Genomic DNA, 25,803 nt, shown 5'->3' on the forward strand with positions numbered 1-25,803 from the left:
TCAAGGTGTTCCTTCACGAGGTCAGCATTGATGGAGGGTAGGGGATCCCCCTCACCCAGATTTCCCTGTCTCATATCAGGCATGGGCATCCCGTGTGACTGATGAAAGACTGATGCAAAGTACCTATTTAATAGGTTGGCTTTTTCCTGGGCGTCAGTTGTCAGTTGCCCCATCTGGTTTAGCAGGAGTCCAACATTGCCCTTGCTTTTCCTCCGGCTCCCCACGTATCTGAAAAAGGACTTTTTGTTGTCCTTGATGCCTGAAGCTAGTTGGAGTTCAGTTGCAGCCTTGGCTTTCCTGGTTTGCTCCCTGCAGGACCGGACCAGCGCGGAGTAATCCTCCTTGGAGGTGAATCCCGTCCTCCATCCTTTGTAGGCTTTCCTTTTTAGCCACAGTAGGTCCGCTAGGTCCCTGGAGAGCCAGGGGGGCTGCTGTGCCTTCTTGCTGCCTTTCCTCCGTGTTGGAATAGATTTAGCTTGTGCACTGAGGATCGCTTCCTTGAGAAGCAACCACTCTTCTTGAACTCCCATCTCCGTGGGGTCATGGTCCCTGAGGGCCTGACTGACTAGCCTCTTGAGCTTGTCAAAGTCGGCTTTTCTGAAGTCAAGGACTTCTGTGTTGCTGACTGACTTGCCAGCTTTACGGCGGATGGTGAAGGTGATCAGCTCGTGGTCGCTGTCACCCAACTTCCCATCAATCACTAGGTCGCCGATTAGGTCGTCCCCCGTAGCCAGTACCAGGTCAAGCAGCGCTTTGCCTCTCGTTGGCCCATAGACTTCTTGAGTCAGGTAGAGGTCATCCACGCATGAGAGAAAGCTTTGCGCCCGCTCAGATTTAGCTGAGTGATCTTCCCACGAGATGTCCGGGTAATTGAAGTCACCCATGACAACCACGGTCCTGGAGCAAGCGGCCTCAGTCAGTTCCCGGGCAAACTCCTGGTCAAGCTCGGGACTTTGAGTGGGAGGTCTGTAGTAGACTCCCACCGTTGTGTCCCCTGTGCCGAATTCCCCACGAATTTTTACTCAGAGGGTCTCTAGTTGTCCATGCCGGTCGCCAACATCAGCTTGCAGGGACATGTAGCTTCCCTTCACATAGAGAGCTACACCCCCGCCCCTTTTGCCAACACGATCCCTCCTGTACAGGGGATAGCCCTCTATCCCCGTGGTCCAGTCATGGGTGGAGTCCCACCAGGTCTCCGTTATCCCAATGACATCATATTTGTTTGCACTGAGCAGGAGGACGAGCTCGTCCTGCTTGTTGCCCAGGCTCCTGGCATTAGTGTACAGGCAGGCAAGTGTGCCCTTGGGGGCTCTTGCCTTGCCCACAGATTGTGCCAGGGCTGGGGCAGGGGTGGGCTCCCTTAAGTGCCCCTTTAAGTGCCTTGGATACATCCCTGACTGATCTCTTTCAGTCTCAGCTTTGTTGAACCTCAGTAGCATGAGGTTCAGCAAGGACAAGTGCAAAATCCTGTACTTGGACAGAACAGACCCATGCACTGGTACAGGCTGGGGCTGACTGGCTAAGCAGCAGCTCTGCAGAAAAGGACCTGAAGGTTACGGTGGACAATAAGCTGAATATGAGTTGGTGTACCCTTGTTGCCAAGAAGGCTAATGGCATACTGGGCTGCATTAGTAGGAGTGTTGTCAGTACATCGAAGGAAGTGATTCTCCCCCCCACCTTTTCTGCACCGGTGAGGCCACATCTAGAGTACTGGGTCCAGTTTTGGGCCCCCACTACAAAAAGGATGTTGACAAATTGGAGAGAGTCCAGCAGAGGGTCACAAAAATGGTTCAGGGGTTGAGGCACATGACTTAGGAGGAGCGGTAGAAGGAACTGGACTTATTTAGTCTGCAGAAGAAAAGACTGAGGGCGGATTTGATATCAGTCTTTAACTACCTGAAGGGGGGCTCCAAAGAGGATGGAGCTGAACTGTTCTCAGTGGTAACAGATGACAGAACAAGGAGCAATGGTCTCAAGTTGCTGCAAGGGAAGTTTAGGCTGGATATTAGGAAAAATATCACTAGGAGGGTGGTGAAGCACTGGAGCAGGTTACCTAGGGAGGTGGTGGAGTCTCCATCCTTGGAGGTTAAGGCCCAGCTTGACAAAGCACTGGCTCGAATGACCTAGTTGGGGATGGTCCTGCTGTGGGTGGGACTAGATGACCTCCTGAGGGCCCTTCCAATCCTAATTTTCTATGATTCTAGTTAACATCTATTAAGGGACCTGTCCTCCATGAATCGGTCTAACTCCTATTTGATTCTGGCTATAGTATTTGCCTCCATAACCTCCTGTGGCAAGGAGTTTAACACACTCACTATGTGCTGTGTAACAAAAGTATTTCCTTTTTTTAAAGCCTGCCTCCAGTTAATTTCAGCCTTCTAGTTCTTGTAACCTGAAACTTGGCGAAATAACAGTTCCTCATTCACTTTACTGACACACTTCACAGAATTGGTATGGAATATAATCATGACTATCCCTTTATAGTTATATTGGGAATAGATGCACAGCTACAAGCACCTTTAATCTAGCTGTGCTAGATATATGCCAAGGAACTATAGCATAGCATCTATATACACTGATATAGGTTTCCTTGAAAAATAAAAACCCTCAGAGGCAGTCTTTCCCCCAAAGAACTCGCAGCCAGCTCTCCCACAACAGGGAAGTTCAAGTTAGTGTTAAAACCACACAAGAATGTGCAAATCTAAGGGAAAGTAGGTTTGTTCTGCACATTGGAATTGCTTAACACTTACATGGGGGTGTGAAAGATGAAGCAGTAATGAGGTGATGTGTTTGGCTTTCATAGGTTGTGTTGATATTCAGGGATCCCCTCCCACACATCCCCATTCATTTTCATGCCAGCTACAGAATGAGGACAAAAGAGGTGAAAGGGAAACTAGAATGATTTACTATAGTGCAATAATTCACCTTCAGTTTACTCTTGGAAGAAGTTTATCTCACCATATTAGATTACTGTTGTCCCCTCAAAGACCCAGCACACTCATTATGTTATATCACTACATTCCCCTTACATAACAAGGAAGCCTGTGTGCTGCTCGGGTCCCTTATCAGCACAGTGCTTTGGTCCTTCCTGTGCAATGTTTCATATAGAAAACAATGTGGAGTATGTCTGCTCTATACATTTTCCCTTCAGTACCATCTGCATGAATCAGCCTGAGAATATATGAGTGAAGTATATCAGCTGAAAATGTATACCCATTACCATCTTCTTATCTTCTGCCAGCTCCATAAATCAAGTGGTAACTTGAATTCAAAATGCAATAAAACCTCTGCACTGATCATTTGCAGAAGTTCAACAGCATCCCTTGAGAATAAATTAATAGCTAGTTCAACAAGTTTGCAGGTGTGCGGGTGCGATATTGTTTTTGGATCTCTTAAGCTGCAATCAGAAAAGTCATATGAAAGGAATTGAAATGTTCTCATTGGCATTAACCATAAATGGTCTTGGAAAATAGTTAGAATACCATACTTTTGTGATTTAACATTAACATTCCAGTTTCTGAGTTTAATCAAATTTGGGGAGTTTGCTTTTGCCAGTCCCTTAGCTTTAACAAAATCTACAAATCCCAAAACATTTTACAAAAAATTAAAATATTTTTGATTTTTGTTTGAGTGTTGAAAACCCTAAAAGAGCTAATGGAAAATTAAATAAATACATTTAAAAGTCTCCCATTAAAAAAAATTGTATTTTTCTACTCTTCAGCTCTAACTCTTATATTTTATACAAAACCTTTTGGCACACATGGGTGCCAGAGTCCTTTATGACTATTAATTGATCAAATTGTACAAACTCACTATATAGGTAAAACTCACTATAGCCCCTGCTGAAATGCAGCCACCTCAAGAGTGAAACACAGCAATTATTTATCAGCATAGAATAACACTAATACAACACTTTAGTTTAAGAAACGTGCTTGTAACTAATTATCAGTGCTCAAAAAACAATAATACTGTCCCATTGAAATGACAGAGTAATTGAAGGAGCTAGAATACATTTATCCCTCTGGAGTTTACCCAGGATGTTTGGGCTCACAATGATATTTCTTCAAGACTTGCATCCTGAAGTCAGCAGCAGTCTTTACAATGGACTTCAGATGAGGCTGTTACTCGTCAACTCTGCTTCCCTTGGCACCAGACTGTACATCCAGGCACGACTGCAATCCAAGTGTTCTTAATATACAGGATTAAACAGGAATACCATTAAAAATGACAAGTTCACTCTTTTCCTACTAAATTGAAACAGAATTGGGCCCATTTTTGGTAATGTCATCAAACCTATCAAACCTCCAGATTTCACTGTAAGATTTCTCTCCTTCTCTTACCCTTGTTGCTTTTCCTGGGGCTACCAATGGCAAGTTTGCATTATATTTTCTTTTAAATGAGCACTGTGATTTCTATTTTGTCCTTGATAACATTTCCTGACATTGGTGTCTGTGGGCACTGGGGTGCGCCTCCCGGTTGCGGGTCACCCCAAAAGTCCCGAATGGCCCCTGTAGAGTAGAAGTACGCGCCGGACCGCTGGTGCCCCGTTAGTCTCGCCTGCCACGTCTTGATGGAAAAAGGGGTTCACCCAAAATGGGGCGCTGACGGTCCAACGCAAGGGGCTACCCTAGCTCCACAGTCCGGGGTCCTGAGGGCTCCTCACTCCCCTACACCCTCACCCGAGCCTCCAGTAAGGCCTCTGTCCAGCCCTCAACGGCCGGTGTCCCTAGACCCGGGGGGGAGGGTTACCAAGTCCGCCTCCCTGTCCACGGGTCTTCTTTCGTGGCCAGCCAGCCACCAGTCTTCGGAGGAAGTCTCCTCCGGTTGAGGCTCCCTTCCCGGGTTCGCCCGGTGGGACCACCTCTAATCCCTTTGGTACCTGTGTCGTCTCGGGAGTCTGCGCTGCTCCTGGTACCGCCGCAGTCCCCTCCGCTCTCGCCGGCTTCCCCCGCGGGGCTCCCGGTTCTGACGTGGTCAGCCCCGCTATCACTGGACCGCCTGCTCCCGGCTCAGCGTTTACGGGGTCTGCTGCTCTCGGCGGGGTTGCCGCCGATGTCTCTGTCCCTGATCCTGCTACCGCCGTTACCGGTATCGTCCCTGCCGGAGATCCTGCCGCCGGTTTCTCCCGCGCCGCTCCCGGCTCGCCCGCTTCCGGTTCGGCTGCCGCCGGTCCCGCTACCGCTAGCGTTCGCCGCGTCTCGTCCGGCTCCTCTCGTCCCCGGTCCGCCTCCGACCGAAGCTTCCCTCCTCCTCTAACCAGGGTAGGGGTGCTGCTTTTATCGTCCCGGGCCGGTCTCACTCCGGCCCGGCTTGTGTTCCGGAAAACTTTAACCCTCCGGCCGGACTTCCGGGTCTGATCCCGGAAGTTGGACGCCCCTCCGGGCTTTCTCCCTCGGGCCGGGTCCCGCGGGGCCTTAGCCCCCTCACAGTGTCCTTTGCTTTGCAACCTGGACATCTTTTTAAAGCAAATTTTTGTTGGGAATTCCTTAGATCATTTTGAAAGGAAAAGGCTGTAGCAAAGCAGACAGCAATGGAAAGCTACACCCTACCAGGGTGAATATTCAACAGGGAAATGACTCCTGTAGTACTCTTTCCACACCTAGCATACTTACTCAATGAAGTTCAGGTTAATGCATACTTACTCAATGAGGCATGACTCCTACTTCTTTCCACACAGACCTGGAAGGGGCTCTGACCATCCCAGCTGGTACTGAAGCAGTGGCAATGCCAAACAGCTAAAGCTACCCTCCCAGCTGGGTTACAATAGTCACCAATTGTGTCCATTTTTGTTAGGAGTTTTACTGTCTGTCAATCTATCCACATCTCCAGAACATCAAAATTGGCAGGCCGGCAAGCTAAGTCACTGTAAGAGGTGGCATTGGATAAAGTAGGGCTCTTACTGCTTCACCCTCTCTCCATGTTGATTAGCTGCATTGAACAATACGCAGAGTTTAATGATTTCTTTTTCCTACAGATTTTGGTCACTGCCGATTCATCCTGTGTGTCTGCTCCCATAGCTTTTATGTTGCTGATCCTTGGCGGTAGCTGAACGTATTTGTGTTATGCAGATGTGGACCATAGGGCTGAGGTTCTTCAGGTTTTACATTAACCACTGTTTTTCTTCTTTTTTCCACAGGATCACATCGCTGGGTGGTTTGTCTTAGCAGGGCTTGGAGCAATCAGAAAGAATTGGAGAAAACAGAAAGCAAAAAGCTAACATTTTCCAGTGTGGTTCAGCCAAGTAGACTCCTAGATCCATACGTAGATGGCATTTGACAGAAGTGGCCCAATTACAAGAGATGCTCAGCAATGAAAACCCTGAATGCTCAGCACCTTAAAACTTGGACTATTTATATCTAGAAACCTAATATGGATTTGACTTCCTCCATTTTGCAAATGCTGGCTAAGGTACTTGAGAGAAACACTCAGCCATGTTAGTCTGAAGTCAGGTTTAAGTTAATTACGAAGTGAAGTACTTGAGCCGTGTTGCTACCAGCAGTGTATAGGATGCATTTTTTTTTTATCTCTGCCCATTTTGTTTAGCACTTTTCTTTACATAGTCTATCTAGTTTGTTTAGACACTTCGAGGGGAAGATCATTTTGGTGTTTTGGAATAAATTTTTTGAGAAACATATTGACTAAAGAATGAACTCGAGGCAGTTTAAGTAAGGGTGAGGTCACAGTGTAAGGATGGTGTATAGAAAAAGGCATGGAGACCAGTGCAGCAGCTGAGATGAGATGAGATGAGATGAGATGAGCTTGCTATAAACCCAGTGATACAGTGGATTTCATTAGAACAGAAACGTAGGTCATTTTCCACATTAGATTACCTGGCTCTCTCAAGAAACTGCCTACCAAGTCTTGGCTAGTCCCAGTTAACAAAATGGCTCACTTGATTGATCTAACATGCTTATACAGCATCTGTGACCCTACCATCTGAGCACATGAGTCTTGCAAGCCCCAAACTAAATGCCATGTGCCTGAACTATCTTTCTTCCTGGAATCAGGTCTGAAACTCAAGTGAGTACATTTCCTCTCCATTCCTCTCACTCTCCTCCACACAAACACCTAGTTCATGAATTATTGAATTCAGCACTACTATTGACTTCCACCATCCACTCCAACCTACTGATGCATTGGTTTTTTTGTACCCATGTTTTTGATCAATGCAGAATAATAAACTGGAAGGGCAGAGGCAGTTTGTGCAGGACTTGTTGCTCTGTAACAGCAAACCTAGCTGTGATCTGATAGACTTTCCCTCCAGCCTGTTGTGCATGCCATAGGAAGTGCAAGTGCAAAGTACTCTGTGAAGAGAGTTCATACACTACAGCCACAGCTATTAGGAACTCACAGGTCACAGAGGTTGCAGAGGATGTCAGTCTGTTTTCCAGCAGCTATCAGGCACGGCCAAAAATAGATTACGTCCATGCCACTAGGCTCATAGCCTGTTTAACCTTAATTCAGTCCGGCTGGCTGAGTGGACAGGAAGAATAGTCGATCCCCCATAGACCATTTTTGGAGAAGTCTGGGCATTTGGTTATCTGTCCCATTTCTGAGGCCAAGTCCACACTATAAGCATTTTTCAATATAGCAATTATTATTAGGGTGTGAAAGTTTTGCAGCATTTCTATTACTGACAAGAGCTCTGATAAGGACATAGCTGTACTGGCATAGGAGTGCTTTTCCCGGAATATTGCCATACACTTGCCAAACCAGTAGAAGCTATAATAGCAAAAAATGGGCTTTTACTAGTGTAACCTGATTTTATACTAGAAGATCTGATAGTATATTAATACTTGTGAAGTGGTTCAGGTATGGACTAGCCCTCACCCTGACTAGCGTGGGACTGAAATTACAAATAGAACCCAAACCCATTTGTCATGAAAGGAGTCTGTGCTCTCCTTAAATGCACATGCACAAAACTGGGCTTGCTGGACCTTTTGCATATGAACCAATGGGATAAATTAGATTTCTATATATGCTCACATATATTTAAGCAGGCACGCTGCCCAATTGGTTCCTTTTTAATCCAATTCCTTTTTAATCCAGCTATGAAGCATAAAATGCAAAAACTTCTCTTACTCCTCATATTTTTACCAGAGTATTTAATGGCATCGATAATCTGCATTTAATTCCCTGGTGTGTTAAGTATTAGCACATTTGATCTTCACTGAACTGCACACTTTAATAAGTAGTGCTTGCTGTGTTACTCAATAGAAAATATTTGCCAGAGAGATAGTCAGTAAAATATATATATTTCCTCTGATCTATAGTCTGAAACCTACACACATTCTTTCACTAATATGAAAGTAGCTTGTTTCCAAGAAAAGCTTAATAAAGGCAATGAAGTTCAGAGTCATCTTTTTGTATCTCAGGACTGAATTTACAGTAAGCCTCACAATACCACTGTGCGATTGATAAAATCCCTTGATTTGCCAAACGGGGAAACTGAGGCATTAAAGTTAAGTGACATGCCCACCATTACAAAAACTCAGCGACAAAACAAATAGACCCAGGAATCCTGGCGGCTGATCTCTGAGCACTGGGGAATGCTGCCACACCAGGTATTTATTTCTTTCACTCCAGTGGTACAGCGAAAACCTTTCAAATGGCCCTTTGATAACTACTCAAAGTGACCCCAGGGGCCACAGACATTAGTTCCTCGACCTCCGAAAACAAGAAAGACGGCACAGTTTCTACAGCGAAGCACACATATGGCCCGACAGGAAGAAAACATTTGTAAACGTCAGTGTCAGCTTCCAATACGGTTATTGCTTCGTTTAGCTCCTGAAAACAGCAATAAAGACAGTCGGGCTGCTGCTGCTGATTTCGATCTGATGTCATTCCATTTTTAGCAGCTGATTAGATTTGCAATTAACTTCAGGAAAGTTGACCCATTCTTTCTGTCCTGCCCTAAGGATGAGCCTGCGAGGTGATACAGTGAAACGTGTGCAAGCTGGGGCTGTGACACAAACAAAACAAATCCAGGCTCTGCTGCAGTTCATCTGACTTCTTCTCTTCAGCTGAGTAACATATGAGCTCATATCCTGAGATCATTGAACAGCTAATCCTAGCATAACCCACTTGTGATGGTCCTTGTTTGTCTGCCTCAGACGGTAATGAGGACTTGCTAATGAACTGACAAGTGGGTGAGATGAGACTTGGAGCAGCTGACTGCATTACAGATGAGGACTCCCTTCCATATTACCAAGTCTGATGGATCTTTACCTTACTCCCATCTCACACCGTTCATTCCACTGATTTCAAACAGCTCCTACTCCAGTTCATCGGAGCCACCTCCGCCAATAACCACGAGTACAGACAGCCAGAGGATACCAGAGAGGACACCAGTCTGCTTTGGCCAAATGATAAAAAATGACATAAGTGTCATTTGAAATCTGAGAAATCTCAGAGGAGTCAGACAAATTTCCACCCATGTGACTAAAAGAAAGATTTTAATTAAATACTTTGGCATCAGCCTTCTTACTCCCCCAGTTAATTAGTATGCAAAGGCAACCATTACTCCTGAGCGTGGAAAAATCTGCTTGAATGCACAAATGATTGAGAAAACAGCATGGCTACAAGGACTTTAAGACCACAAAGCATAGTATTGTGCAATTGTATTATTGCAGACCACACATGGGAAACTAAGCCTACCCCAAGTCAGGAGACTTGCTTGAAATCATGAACATTTCTTAAACAATAAAATAATTAAAATAATTTGGGGGGCGAAAGGTGTTCTGAGCCTTTCGGGTTTCCCATGACTCCCTGCAGAAATTCATACACAGGAGCTGGGACTTCAAAAGCACCAAATATTGAGTCACCTCTGATAAGTATCACAAGCATTAGCTATGCTGCAGGTAGCAGAGAGAAGGATTTGGAGAAGACACAGTGTGAGTGGTGTGTGTCCCCATCCCTCAGACTTCACAGCTGCCACAAGATCCTCAGGGAAATCCCAGAGATGTCAGGCCATCTGTGTAGAAGGGTTGCTGCTCCATCACTTTTCCTCTCCCCTTCAGTTCCCTTAGGACTTCATATGCCAATAGCAATGCTTGACTGACAGCCTGTAAATGATCTTAGATTAGGAGGACGGAGAAGAAACAGGTTGCGAAAACTGTTCACTGAGAAAAAGATGAGTAAGTGGGGCCTTGGGGACTGTGAGACCTTCAAAGCAGAGTCAGCAGATGCAGACTCTCTCAGAGGAGGTACAAATAAGCAATGATATAACCAACCGAGTGTGACGAACTACTGTCGGGTGCCCCCCAAACCCCACGTTTCTCCCTGCTGTTCTGGTGCGAGCCTTCAAGGAACAGACTTAGCTCCATGAGCTCTCAGACCAGAGTTTGTCACACCAACAGGGGAAATGGCCAGCTCCAGAGATCTCACCCTGGTTTGCATAAAAGGTCCTGTCTTCTACCAAAGAGTTAAGCCTGAAGTTTTTAGTTGCTTTGAAAATCACTTTTAACCCAGGGAATAAGCAAGTAAAAAAAAAAAGCCAGCAGATAAGAAAGATACCGCATTTCAGGGTGTATAGGTCAACCCTAGTTTTCTCTTGCAAAAAGTTAGGATTAGGATAGGCATGATGTATAAATCAGGGCTGGGCTCCATGCTTAGTTGGTGCAGCCCCATCTCCTGCGACCGGTGCTACCTGGGTCGTACCAGCCGAGTGCCGAGTCAAGCCCTGTCCCCTACAAGCTGGCGCTGGAGCCAGCTGCTTTCCATATCCCCCGCCTGCACGTGGTGCCAAGCAGCACAGCCTGCTCGGCCTGCCTCTATTGCACCACTCAGAGGGGCTAGGGCCAGGGCTGGCATAGCCCAGGCAGTGCTGCTTGCAAGTCAAGGTAGACATTTAAGGGTCAATATTTGGGCTTCAAACTTTGACTCATACACCATGAAATATGGTAAATTGCACAAGCAAAAGTGCAAACCATAGAATTTGGAGAGAAGAAAACAGATGACACCTCTATTGCACAGCAGCAAGCCTCTGGCTGCTGCCTCTGCACATATGCTGTCACTGCCCAGAGCAGGGTGTTTTTTAACATCTAACCAAGCAAATAGACTCGCTGCCTATTTTTCACTTAAGTCATCTTACAAAAATACATTTGCACCATCCCATGGCTCCTACAAACCTACAAATGATAAAACCACACATAGCTTGACATTAGCGCTACACAGACACCAAACATAACAGCGGTACAGCCTAGTCATGGACATAACTGCATGTGACAGACAGCAAACCCCCAAATCTCCCACTGTACACAGGTATATCCCAAACACTAAAGATCAAGGAGAAGAGTCATCTTCACACTGATTTCAGCCCATCAAATAAAGACCACAAACCAGAAAACTAAGTCTAGGGAAAAGTGGGGGAGAAACCAAAGATGGTGCCTGAAACCCAGAACCTACCCATGGATATTTCCATTGGGCTCTCGTATTATATAGCGAGATATGCAGAGCAAATATGTGGATAAATAGCCCAGAGATGAAAACAAGAAAAAGACCTGAGAAAACAATTTGCTGTGCTGCTAGGGATGAGTAGCAGGAGCTGGGAACATAATGCAATGAGTGGTAGGGAGGGGTTGAGATGTGCCAGGTCTTAAAGAAGAAGAATTAATTCATTGAGCTGCATTATCCAGGAGGTCAGACCCAGTGATTAAAAGATCTCATGTGGCCGAGGAATCTCTGAAGATAAGCAGCTTGAATTTGATCTGCAAGACAAGGAGGCGGCCCAGTAATATCTGAAGAGAAACTGAACATGGCCCGAGGTGCAGCACGGCAGATGACATTTTCCAAAAGGATCCAGGATGGGTTGATGCTTGGCAAGGTGAGAACCATGGTACTCCTCAGAACATCATGACCCCCGTTTTAAAGCTTCAAAAATATCCCAGGAAATACCAGCCTATGATCACCAAGAGCATGGTACGAATACACTAGTGCTCCAGCAACGACAGTAGATAAGGACACCTTCTGTTCTTTCACCTCTCCAACTCTGGCACAAATCTGGCATGGTCATCCAACTTATATTTTTCATCCTAAGCACTTCTGTGTCATTCACTGGTCCAAATTAAATACAAAATAATCTAGGCAAGACTCCCATCAATCTTATGCCAATGTAGGATTGTTCAGTCTAAGAATTTTGTCTGGTCTCTGCAGTGTTTGTTTTATTTGGTTTTTTTGTTTTACATGTCCCGAGTTGTAGGGAACTGCTCCTTCCCCTCTGAGATTATTCCATAGTCTGGGAGAATTCCCAGATAGGAAATGTTTCCTGGTAGTTTGCTCTACAATTTGCTTTTCTTAATTTCATCCCAGTCCATCCAACTGCATTGCAACTTGCTCAGTAATTCTTGTCCCATCATAATGTTGATTTAATGCATGTATTGCCAGTTGATTCAATAATCCTGACCACACACTACTGAAATAGTCATTTTTCTAATTTAGATTTATATCCCACCATATATTGAACTTCACCATTGATTTCCATGACTGCAGAACCAGACCCTAAAACTTGAATTCCTCATTCAGTCTTTACTTACTTCTAATCCAAGTAAATTCCTACCTAAAACTAAGCAAAGCCTTCAAGCTTTAGGACCTGACCCTATACAGCTTCCTATAAAAGTATAACACCACACACTGCATTACAGTACTTTTTATGTATTGAAAACAAAATCCAACTTGAATACAAGTAGTGAAAGTAGAACATTTTGAGCTCACGCAGATAATTATTGGCACAAGAAAGACTTCTTGCTTTTTAATTATTCATTTTGAAATATTACCATTAAAAATGGCTACAAAGGGTGAAGGTTGTGTGTAATGTGAAGTCTGAGGCAAAAGAAGAATGAAGATTGCTGCTGCCAAAGACATAGATATACATGGCTCAAATCTGGCTGAAGAAAAAGTAAACCTGCAAGGACAAATCTTCTGTGAAACCTTCAGAGATGTGAACTTTATTCTTTCATGTTCCATTTTTCACATCTGTTTAGAAAGCTCAGCAAAGGGAAGTAGAACTGAAACATTTTACAGGGTAAATAGCATAAACAGTCATAGCGAAGTATGGCAAGAAGGGTCTCAGAGTTCATCTAGTCCAACGCTCTGGCTAAGGCAGGAGCATCCCTGTCCAAACCATCCCATACAACCATAATGTAAACTCTACATACAACTACCCTCGACCCCAACACAGGACAGACCTAACGCCCTGGCCTGCCACAGGTAAAGCAGGGGAACCACAGCAGCCAAAGTCCTGCTTCTATAAAATGTTGTCAATATATGGCCCGCTACAGAGGAAGGCAAAACCTCCCACAGTCCATACCAATGTGACCATGGAGTAAAATTCCTTCTGGACCCCAAATATGGTGATCGGTATGACCCCGAGCGGAGGGGGAAGAGCCTCTAGCCAGGAGCCTCCGGCTTTGCTCCTAGCAAGAGAACTGGCACACCCCAGCTGAAGTCCCCAGCCTTAGCAACAGCCAACACCCAATACTTCTGGAAAGGCTTAGAAACACCCTGACATATAGCAGAAAAAGGGAGTGGGAGGGAGAACAAGCAAAGCCCAGAAGCATAGAAAATACCCATGGTAGAAAATAGGTGTAGTTATACCTAGATTAGATATAGTTACATCCCCAATGAGCAGCTCTCCAACCTTTTCTTGAACACCCTTTTTGATGGAGTCCACAACTTCCCTACGCAGTCTGTTCTACCGCCTCCCTATTCTAACAGTGAAGAAGTGTTGCTAGATATCTAGTCTAACCTTATTTTGCTGCAAATTCAAGCCATTTATTTGCATCCTCCTCTCTAAAGCAAGAGATAAAAGGTGTTTCCCTCTTCTTTATGGCAGCCCTTCAAGTATTTGAAGACTGCTATCAAGTCCCCTCTTAAGCACCTTTTCTGCAAGCTGAATATGCCTGGCCCCTTCAGCCTCTCCTCACATGACCGGCTTTCCAAGCCCTTGATCATCTGCTTCTGGATCCTCTCTAACTTCACAAAATAGTTCTCAGCAGCCTACTGTCAACCTTCAAAGTTTTACGGAGACCAACAAGCACCCTTGTCACAAAACTTTTAAAAGAAAACACTATAAAACTACACCGGGCCCAGTATAATCAGCAGACCACTTACCATGACCCCACCAGCAATCTGTGAAATGAGTTCGGGAACACCTGGGTTGGCACATGAACAGGCTGGCAGCAGTGAGGAGGAGGGGTTATTTGGAGGTGGTTATTAAGAGTGGGAGAGTTAGAATAATGGAAAGACTCATGGTTTGGGGGCAGGAATTCAAAAAATTAAGCAGTTAAAAGAAGAGTACTGAGAAGATTCAGCAGGAGTGGGGAATGGGCAAAGGTGAGGGTGCCAAACAGGAGGATGGAGTAGTAGATGCTAGGGCAGGTGGACAAACATACCTGTCCCCAGTACCACTATGCAGTTTGCTGAGGATGAGTGAATTCAACCCCTGTACTCATCAGAACGGAACAAACCACCCAACATTATGCATTCAGTAAAAAAAGCCCTACAATTATTATGGTTTTGTACTTAAAGCTAGCCACAGAGAGAGTATTAGGACATAAACTGAAAGGATAGGCTTTGCCCTGCCTCAGAGATGGGCTGGATAGGCCATTTCCAGCTCAGTATTTATGCATCTGTTATTCTCCAATTCATTTAGAGCACTCACTCTTTCCATTATAGACACCAATTTGCAGGAATCATAGCCATTTGGAATTGCATACAACTGAAACCTGGCACATGGCATCCGCCTGCATTTCGCTTTTTGTTTCCAAAAATGGTGGAAAAAAAATCAATCTGGCTTTTAACATAAAGCACTTGGAAAGATTTGTTCTACTTTTTGTTTCTTAAAGGCTCTGATTCTGGAACAAGGCTTAGGTCCTCATTATCAAAAGCAGCCTCTATTTTTCTATTTCCAGTTGCCTCCCTTCAGGTACCTGGGCCCTTTTTTCTCCCAACATGCTGAGGACCCACCACTGCAGTAAAGTTCTGTGAATGCTCAGCAAATTTTATGCAGGTGCCTAATTATGGGTTAAAGTGCCTCTCTGCAGGTATCTAAAGGACACATGAATTTTGGGACATCATTTAGAGGCTGTAGGGACTGTATCAGGCAATTGTTTATATTACAACCTAAAAATGTGAGCAGGAAATGTGCACATTAGGTCACATGGATCTGAATAATGGTGTTCAGTCGTTTATTGACGAAACAGTTTTGTGTTAGTCCTATATTTTATTTGGGGGAGGGGAGGGTGATAGCATAAATGCAGAACAATAGGCAGCTGTGGAAACACATTGTTCAGGTGGAGAGATCTTCTTCCTGTGATGCCTGCCCACAATCTCATTAGTTTCAGACTATCAGCATTGTTTATTTCAGCACAGGAAGTAAGAGAGCTGTCCTGCTTTTGTCTTTACATTACATTCATAATATAAGAATAAAGACTGATTTAGCCAGAATCTACATTTAGTGAAAAGTGGATGACCCTGTAGGGCTGCTTTTCCAATCAATGATCCAACTTAAAGGCGCCTGCTGGGAAAACTGTAGTCCCTGTTTTCACCAAAGATAAAACACCATGTGCATAGCATAGAGCCTTTAGGGACATTAAATCTAAATGCTTGATGATATGCAACTGCAGTCAATGGCAAAGCACCAGAGGGTGGTGATGGACGGGTCACATTCGACCTGGGGGGAAGTGGGCAGTGGAGATCCCCAGGGTTCGGTCCTTGGGCCCGCGCTGTTCAATCTCTTTATCAGCAATTTAGACAATGGGGTGAAAAGCAACCTATTTAAATTCGCTGATGATACCAAAATTTGGGGTGAGGCAAGCATGGTAGTAGGGAGGGAAAGACTGCAGCAAGACTTTGATAGGTTACAGGGGTGGGTTAGCAAAAACAGGATGCATTTCAATACTGACAAGTGCAGGGTGCTGCACTTTGGCAGTAGTAACCGGCGGCACACTTATAAGATGGGAAACTCCTTTCTTGAGAGCACGGAGGCAGAAAGGGATCTTGGAGCCATTATTGACTCCAAGATGAACGTGGGCCGACAATGCGGGGTCACGGTTGGCAGGGCTAACTGGACCTTGTTCTGCATCCACAGGTGCATCTCAACTAGGGCCAAGCAGTTGATCCTCCCCTTCTACGCGACACTGGTCAGGCCACAGCTGGAGTACTGCGTCCAGTTCTGTGCGCCGCACTTCAGGAGGGATATGGGCAACACTGAGAGAGTCCAGAGGAGGGCCACCCACATGATCCAGGGACTACTGGGCAGACCCTGCAATGAGAGACTGCGGGACCTCAACCTGTTCAGGCTTCACAAGAGAAGGCTGATGGGGGACCTGGTGATCATCTATAAACTCACTAGGGGGAACCAGAAGGGTTTGGGAGAGACCTTGTTTCCCCTAGCACCTCCTGGCATAACAAGGAATAACGGCCACAAGTTGTTGGAGAGGAGGTTTAGATTAAACATCCGTAAGAACTACTTCACAGTCAGGGCGGCTAGGATCTGGAACCAACTTCCAAGGGAAGTGGTGCTGGCTCCTACCCTGGGGGTCTTTAAGAAGAGGCTTGATGCCTACCTGGCTGGAGTCATTTGAGCCCAGTTTTTCTCCTGCCCAGGCAGGGGGTTGGACTTGAAGATCTACAAGGTCCCTTCTGACCTGACTTCTATGATACTGACTTTAATCATGTAGGATCAGATCCACGGATCCTTTCACATAGATGGGCACATCCAGTGGGCCACAGGCTGGTAGTGCCAATTGCTGCTGAGGATCAATTTTCAGAATGATTTTGTAAGGAATTCCAGCTGGCCCTGGACAAGCATCTACATCACAAAACCTTCCCTGCTATGGCACCCTTGTGTGCAGCCTCAGCACAGCCCTTCAGTTCAAAATTAACAGGAAACAAGGACTTCCCTCTTATCCTTCTGACTTAAGATAAAGTCTTTCTAGAAGTGCATTGTTTAGACCCAGTGGGTGAACAGTTGTGTATGGCTGTTAAATGTCTGCAGTTGCAGCAGCCCTGGGGATGGGGATTTGCTTATCCAGGGTCAACAATCCACTGCCTTTCAGGAACACTGCACATGTTCTCACTGGGAACAGAACTCAGAAATCCCAGAACAGCGTAAAGCGGGGAAAAAAGTGCCACAAAGCACCAGCCAGTGCTTTTAGTAGTACAGCACATGTTCCTGTTCATTAAAGTATTTATAGAGTCCCAAAAGCTTTGCAAGGATGAGATTCCACCACTCCTACTGTGAGTAGCATCTTACTCACTGAGTAGCCCTATTAAAGTGCATTGCTCAGGCTGTGTAAAGTGGCAGAACTGGGGAGGGGGAGACACCCAAACCTTTGTAAGTTCAGTGCTAGGATATTACTGCATGGTTATCTCCTAGCAGTGAGATAACACAGACTTGGCTGTTCGGAAGGAAAGCAAAGGTGCATACTGTAAACAGTGCTGAGATCACCTTTGGTTACAAGACATAAGGTCATGCTGCTGATGATTTAGTGTAGTTGTCTGTGTTTCTATTAGTCATGGAAAAGGATTATCTACTGGAACAAAAACTTGGAGTCTGACCACACACATACACATAGTCAACAGGAAACCGATTTGTACTGCTATTACTAAATGCTTTTAAAACTTCAACAGAGCATCCAAGCAAAGAAAACAATTTGTAGGTAAGTTTTAACATGTGTGTATTGATGACTGGTATTTATATTACTTTGTTAATAATTAGCCAGGTAATGAAAATTCATGTTCCTTGCCTCTAATATTACTGTAGCTTGGGGTCTGACATGGGGGGGGAGGGGAGTTTCATTCACAATATGGTTTGCACATCAACAAGAACAGATTAATGCAAGTGAACTCCAATGGAAACTTCATGCTTTCAAACCAGGATTTGTCAAAGAGTATCATTTAGATTGTAGTGAACAGCTTTATGCACAGAAGTGAAGCACAATCAGCCAAAATTGAGCTAAAATACAAGGTCAGAGCCTGTAGTACCCAGACAGAGGGAGAACCTCTGGAAGGCAGAGAGATCCATCTGAGCAAGAAGCAGCATTACTCCTCCCACTGCTGGGGAGTAGGCTGTAGGTTGACCAATCATTACTTCAGGCTGTGATCCAGCAGCAGATAAATTAAGACCAAAGTACAGATGGTCCAAAACAGAGTACCACCAAGAAACAGGAATCGTGGTACTAACATAGGCTCTAAAATCAGTCAAGAGATAGGTCAGTAAGTCGTTGAGGAACCCAGAAAAGAATCCAGAATACCAGGCAAGAGCCAGCAGCAAGAACACAATCCGAAGATCTGGAAAACAAGCAATGTCACCCTTAAAGGGTCTTTCCCTGCATTGTGTAACCAGGGTCAACTTTGCAGGCTGCCCAGAAATGTAAAGCCACATCCAGTGAGGGTGGCTGGTTTGCAGAGCCAGCTTAACCTCAGGTGGAGCCAATTAGGTCATTAGGTGCTCAGAAGTGTTGACTGATCTCTACAGACAGCTGGGGAGACTTCACTTCTATGCACAGTTTGCCACTGGTTGCCTCCTGTTTTTATCCCCAGCTGTTCCTAGCAATAATTATTTTTCAAGAAAACAGGTAGCCTCCAAGGACAAACATATGAAAACTCCCTGTTGATTCACACAACCCCTCCTTAGTCAACACGACCCAAACCAGAGGGGGAATGGGTGGGTTCTGTGGGTATACAGTGAATGCTGAGTAGAGCAGATGCAATGCATGAGCAAAACACCTTCCACACCACACAAGGCCGTAAGCTGTGATTAGCATGGCCTCTTTGTGGAATTGGAAGAGTTGTTATTACTCACCCTTGTGCTCTGGATAGTGGAGTTTGTGAATGCATTTCACAGAACCATAATGTTGGGAAGGACCTCAAGGATCATCTAGTCCAACCCCTGCACAGAAGCAGAATAAACCATTCCCAAACAACCCCAGGTAGCTACCTATCCAGCATGTCCTTGAAAACCTCCAGTGAGTGTTAGCTGAAATCACTTTGAAATCCAACTTGGCAGACTGAAAACCAACTTTTCTTCTCTAAAATATCCGGTGATTCTGGACCAATTTCATTATTTTTCAGAAGGATCTGACTTTTGAACTCTTGGAAGTAAAATGCTTTGCCCTTAGTCAAGTTAGTAGTAGAGTTGGAGGCCTCTGTCTCTGCAGGCCTCCTATTCCCAGTCTCAGGTCCGTACCACCAGACAGCAGCTGTTTAGACACAAAGAAGGAGGACAGCTGGCATGTGCATGCTGGTGTTCTTTGTGGAGACAGAAGTTATGCTCTACAAGTGTTATCCTTTAAAGCTGAAGCCAAATCCTGCAGCATTTACCCAGACAAGACTTCAGTTGTGGAATATATTAATTGATTTTAAAGTGAGGAGGGATAGATATGATGAATCCCATCAGACTCTCACCCAGTATCTTCATGAAGCCTGATAACTTCTCTTTGAGTTATAGCATATCTTGAAGACAAACATCCAGTCTTGATTTAAAGAACATTGATGAAGATCCATCCTGTTTTTAATAGTACTGGGTGACACATCTGACCAGTTGTAACTATGGAGCCATATAGCTGCTCAGATGACTTGACTTCCTCCCAACCACCACTCTTCCTCCCTTGCCTCTTTCCCAGCTCAGTTAATTGAAGTCTATGGGAATAGTGCAGTGGCCTTATTCCTCTTTCCTGCCACACACCACCAGAGAATACTCTTTAAAAAATTCTCTCTCAGGGAGCACTCACTTTTTGGGTTGAAGATAGCAACACAAAAGGATTCTGACTCAGGATCTCCGTATTCCCGGGACAAGTACCAAAATAAAGCAAGTCACCAACTTACATACAATGTCTGCTCCTACTTTCCAGGAATTTTACAGGTGGGGTTCCCCATGCCCCCAGAGAGATTGGCCTCTCCTCTCCCCAAGGAACTAGCTCCAACTCCAAGACTAAAGCAATAACAAATAGAGGAACATCATTGAAAGCCCTGGTTGCCAGTAGCAAGAAAAGCCATATGGGGATTTTGATAATGTTATTTTTCTTAATCAGTCTGAGAAAGGCAAATGTGGGTAGGGCTTGAATACAAGAAAAGGACTGTGTTGCCCAAGAGTCAGAAAACCTATGTTCAGTTCCCTTCCCTTCTCATCTGAGTGCTTGGAGAATAAGTATGTTGAAACGTGTGAGTCACCCTGGAGCTACAGTAATGAGGGAATCGTAGCAGATAGATGGGCTGCTCAGGAAGTAGGCTGCTACCAGCAAAACTATGGAATATTGAAAATATGTTTCATTGCTGACAAAGTCTCAGAGCACAGAACAGTGAATTTCCATAGTATGTCAAGGCAGCCTAGTTTTGCAATTTATAGATTAACTAAATCAGCGACGTATAGCATAAGCTTTTGTGAGCCCAAGCTCACTTCATCTGATGCTGTCTGTTTAGTTAGTTTATAGTTTAAAGTTTATAGTTATTTAGTTTATAGTTTGTAGTTGGTTCAATTTAGTTGACTTATAAGGTATACCTCTACCCTACCTTCTGCCTGACTTGAGACTAACACAGCTAACTACCTCTCTCAAGTCATAAATAACTCAGCATGAGGTGTGTGTGTGCCTTCTGGGCAGGGAGCCATAGCATTCATCCTCAGGTATGCATTTAAATCAGCCCCGCAAGGATCATTTTCTTCTGTAATTACCCCCTTGACTCAAACTTTGCCCCATCTTCCCCTGAGAGCAGCTAATAACCTTTAATGTACTGAGGAACAGGAGTCTGCAACACTAACATGAAAACTGTACTGCAGTCAGAGTGAGGATATGCAACATACTCAAGTAAGACAGTTGCATTGGTCATGGCGTGGGTATTTGAGAAAGGCTGAACAAGTGATAGCTCCATGGAGGCTGTACGGCTTAGATTAAGTGTTAATGGGATGCCAGCATTCAATAACATAGGAACATACCAGTACTGAGCATTGTGTTAGTGATGAAACCCAATACCAGGCAAGTTTCCTTTGATCTCCAGTTTCTTAAAGAAGGTTTCAGAGTACTCTCATGATAGTGCACAGCTTTCAAAAACACCTGTCATAAAATTATTTTTTAAATATGTCTTAAAGGGGAGTTGTATGATTTCCAATAACCCCTTTTAGTAATATTGGCACACAATCATTCCATTTCTACCATATCACATTAGTATTATAAGGGGGAGGGAGGGAAAGAAGACAGCTCTTAGGCTGTACTGGAAAAGCTCTCTACTCACTGCTACATGCAAGACCTGCCAGACGCCTAACGATTTTTAAACCTCAGTTCATCAGGTGTGTTTCTACTTACTTCAGTAAAGCAATATTTGCATACACCAGCAGAGGTTCTGCTCCCAAGGTTTTTTGCTACTGTTTTGGATTAATGCGTTTTTATTTCATGCACGTGGGGATCACAAGAACAAGTCAGCAGAGCTGAAGGGTTGACATGGGTGAAAGGGCCTACCTACACTGTGAAGTTGCCTATGTCTATGCAGATGCCTTCATATACATGTGGGAGTGCAGAGGAAAGATGAAGCAGCAATGAGAAAATCTGTTTTCATTTAGGTGCCGTTTATATTCAGAGTCAGGAACTTCCAGCCCACACAGTCTTCCCAGGCAGTTGCTGGCCAAGGAATAAAGAGTAAGCAGGAGAGGTGGAAGGGGGAAACATTTCTGTAGCTTATATGGGAGGAAGACTAGTCTCATGGTTAAAGCCCCAAGAACAGTGAGCTCCATTTCTAGACTATCACAGGCTTCCTATGTGACTTTGTGCAAGTCATTTAAGCCAACATTTTCCAGCTTGCTTGCCAAAGTCTCCATGTTTAGACACCTTAGTAAATGACCTCATTTTCCTGAGGTGCTGGATGTCTACAGTCCCTCTGAGGGAGATGATTTGAACATGTTTGTCTTAACTTCTGGGCCAAATATTGCTCTTAGTTGTGCCACCATCAGTCTAGGGTAACTCCTTTGAAATAGGTTTACCACAGTGTAATGGGATAATGGTGTGTGTAATGGAGAGCAGAATTTGGGCCTTTGGTGTCTCAGTGTTCTCCGTTATGAAAGGATGCAATACTTGTTTTATTAAGGTGTTATAATAAAGTTAACTGAAGAGACTGATTCATGGCAGTATTCAGAGAAAACAGCTTTAATGCAATTCAGTTGCAGTTAGGGTGGCCATCGTAGAGGACAGTACGGTTGTCCTCTGTCCTCTATTGATATGAAACCCAACACCTTTATGTCCTCTATTTTTCCTCTTGAAGAGGACATTTTTCTCTTGAAGAGAAAAATAGAGGACATAAAGGCATCCATTTTTTCTTGAAGAGAAAAATAGAGGACATAAAGCCATTGGGTTTCATATCAATAGGGGACAGAGTAGCAGAAAATGTCCTTTGCGATAGCCACCCTAGTTGCAGTTGATAGGGTCATGCTATTCATTATTTGTTAATACACAGATGATTGCCAACTATTCATCAAAATATTTATACCGGAAACGATTTGTGAACACAAACCCACAGGGCGATCTTCAACAGTCATCATTCTTCTTGTCTACTGCAAAAATATTGGTTATCCAATCAGGGAGCAAAAGCAGTAGTCTGAGACCAACCACACCTCATGAATTTCACATATTGAATAGCTGTACTGAGACGTTCTTGAACAAAATCAGGGGCTGAAAATGGTGCTCCCAAATATCCGGCAAATGCCTGCAAATGCTCAGTTTTTGGTTGCAGCTGTGTTGGTCTAAGGACATAGGCAGGCAAAGTCCTTTGGGTAGAGGTACTGTAATATCCTCACATCTCCCCAAAGAAACTTGCCTGCAGGTACTCAGTACATTCGTAGATATCAGGAAAGACTCTCAGAGGATTTGTGAACTGGGAGAAAAATCTGAATATTTATCAGAACTGATCAAATCCTCAGATGGAAGGAGTTGGATACATGAAAAAGTATACTAGGCATAATTAATATACTTCTCAGGTTGATCTTGCATGCAATTATATTTCCTCCCTTTGGAAAACCTTTTCCCTTAACACTACTTGCCAATGCTCCTCTTTTTTTCATTGAGGAAAAAAAAGAGTTTGTACGCTCAGAAATTTAGCCTGGTAATATCTAGGTCATGCAAGCTGAAAACAAACATCTTGTTATTTATTGTTTCTTGTTAAATCAGCTTTTCTTAAATTCCAAGGCACATTAAAAAGTAGGATTTGACTAACCAATTATCAGCTGTTAGCTTTTCCTCTCTGAAAGCTCAGCTGATTATTAAAAATTTCTGTGAAATAAATTACCATAATCACCCAGTTCTTCAGCCCTTGCATAGGCAAAGCCCCATTGATAGCAATGTATGTTTCCATTGATAGGCTCACATAATTAAGCACTTATGTGATATGCTCACATAATTGAGCATTTCCTGCTTATAGTCAGTGAATACTATTCTGTTGCTAGGATAACACAGGCATCTGTTATATAAAGATGAGCCTGAACCCGAGTCCTGATTTCAAACTGCCTAAAACAATCCAAATGGCATTGGGTTTAACTAAGAATGGAATTTGACCCTTGCTCTGTATTGAAAACTTGAAATCTAGTCTCCCCTAAATGTTTTCCTGCAACTACAGAGCTGACTACTTATGTAAGGCTTGGAGGCAGGGGTGTTCTTCACACATGGGGAACTATCAGACACATCCTGAGAGCTCTTTTCCAGGGATAAGTGTAAGTGGGACTTACGTGGTACATAGGCTTTCTGCACAGGGGAGAATTTTATCCCCAAAAGTAGACACAAAGACAAATGCAAAGATCTCTGCTGCGCCGGCTTCAGCAGGGCTACCAGAAGGAGTAAAGTTCAGTCATGCAGCACCAGATGCTAGGAACCAACGTGTCAGGGCTCAGTGCAGTTTGGATGTGAGTTTGGCAGACAGACAGCAGTACAAAATACCTTGGAGGAAACTTCATGATTTGATCTAGGGACTAGCAAGCTGAAAACAGCTTCACCTTCAAGGGCCATTTCAGCATCCAGGGAGCTCTGACACTCGTCCACTAATCTGGCTCATAATTTCAGCAGGATTGTACCTTTTGGCTCTGGTCCTATGACACAGACATGTTTAATACTAAGCATAATGAGTCCCATTGATTTCAATGGATTCATTGCATGCTTAAACTTAAGTAGGTTCCTATGGCTCTGTAGAAATGGGTCTTTGGATATAAAACTCTTGAAGACAGGATACTACAAGCCAGATTTTTCTAGACTGGCCTGAACCCTTTGGCAATCCTTTCCTTTTGTAGAAAATGCATTTGCCACAGATGTGAAGGAGAGGGGTAGTGACCTGTGCTAACTTTGTGCAGATGACAAATTGCACAGTTACTACAACATTGTAGTGGTGAATCTGGCCCTTGCATCATATCCTGAATTCATAAAACATTCCTAATAATGAGAGATGGTCAGAAACATGTCCATAGAAACAAAACTTGAACCAAAAGAAAAAAAATGAAGATGCATTTTAGGGAGAAATATTCATGACATTTCTTTTCAATTTTTCAGATCAGCAAAAATAACAACAAAAATTTGGGCTGTGGCCTTCTCTCACCTTTGTTTTGCCATTCAAATCAACCATACCCCAAAGTCCAAGGAAGTCAAGGGTGTTGATACAATAAAGTCAACTAGCTTTTCAACTGACTTCAAAGGCCTGTGAATCCTTGCCTTTGAAAAGGACAGCCTGCTAGGCCAAATGCATTTTCTCAGTCCCTGGTGGCCACACAGCATAGCTGGATATTAAGATGCTGGAGTGGAGAGGAAATCATTTACTCCGTGTCCCGGTATAGGCATGGAGGTGGTAGAAGATGCCCCTTCTAACCTAACAGCCTTTCTGGCTAAGCACTGGCAACAGAGACAGAAGAACGCTTGATTTCAGAGACTGACACAGGTGAAATGACAAGTATCAGAAGTATCATTCATAAGCTCTCTTCATATAAGATTTCTTCTCTTGACTGCTCTGAATCACAAACAGTGTGAATGGCTCTTTACTATGGAGTATGTAGAAAAAATATTCAGCAGGACATTGAAAGAGGATGACTTTGATGTTGCCTGTTTTAGTTTATTTGGTTAAAAAGAACCCAAACCTGAACTGGCAGCTTACACAGAGTTCGGATTAAGTGAGTGACATCTCTCCCATTGGAAAGACTCTCCAATGTCCCCCTATTAACACAGCACATTTAATGTAATAGTGCCATTGTTACTGGCTCAGGACAGAAAGGGTTTCTCCTAAAATCCTATTACAGCAAAATAGTGAATGTATTAAATGAGACTTGGATATAAAAGATGGGAAATTCTTAGATGCTGTTTCTGGCATTTTGAAGACTTAGCAAGCGTGTGCAGATGTGTGACTCTGACAGTTGTGATTTATAGTGTGATAAAGTCTGATAAAATCCTTAAGGCTATATACAAAACACAAAAGAATTAATTCATCATGTGCCAAAGCTGGAACAAAAGGAGAAGCTGGATACAAAGAATCATGTTGTCATTTTATCACATTGTATTAGCCAGGCAAGCTTTAAATGTTAGAATACTGGTCAATTATTTAAGAGCAAATTGTTGCCCAAGAAGGAACTTACAACTAAAGCAATCCAAGTCAGTCTCTTTTGGAATTGCTTTCTGTTCTGTTTTTTTCCTAGGATCATATTTGTATCAAAGTGAAGTTGTCTCCATATGGGAAAAAATGGAAAGTTCCGTTGTTTTAGAGAAGGCAAAACTGATCAAATTCTAGCTTCAGTTACGTACTTGCACCTCCACCATTCTCCAGATCTTGGACTACATGTCCCAGTGGAGAGGT

The 25,803-nt window shown here is 44.0% G+C and overlaps 1 protein-coding gene across 1 annotated transcript in view; it reads right to left on the reverse strand.

The window, feature by feature from the left end:
• Positions 1-25,803, reverse strand: part of FAM107B (family with sequence similarity 107 member B) — a 204,771-nt gene that overhangs the window by 174,570 nt on the left and 4,398 nt on the right. The window lies entirely within an intron of this gene.

Source organism: Crocodylus siamensis, chromosome 4 (assembly GCF_052110815.1).
Source record: "Crocodylus siamensis isolate JL-2025a chromosome 4, ASM5211081v1, whole genome shotgun sequence".
Taxonomy (NCBI): Eukaryota; Metazoa; Chordata; order Crocodylia; family Crocodylidae; genus Crocodylus; species Crocodylus siamensis.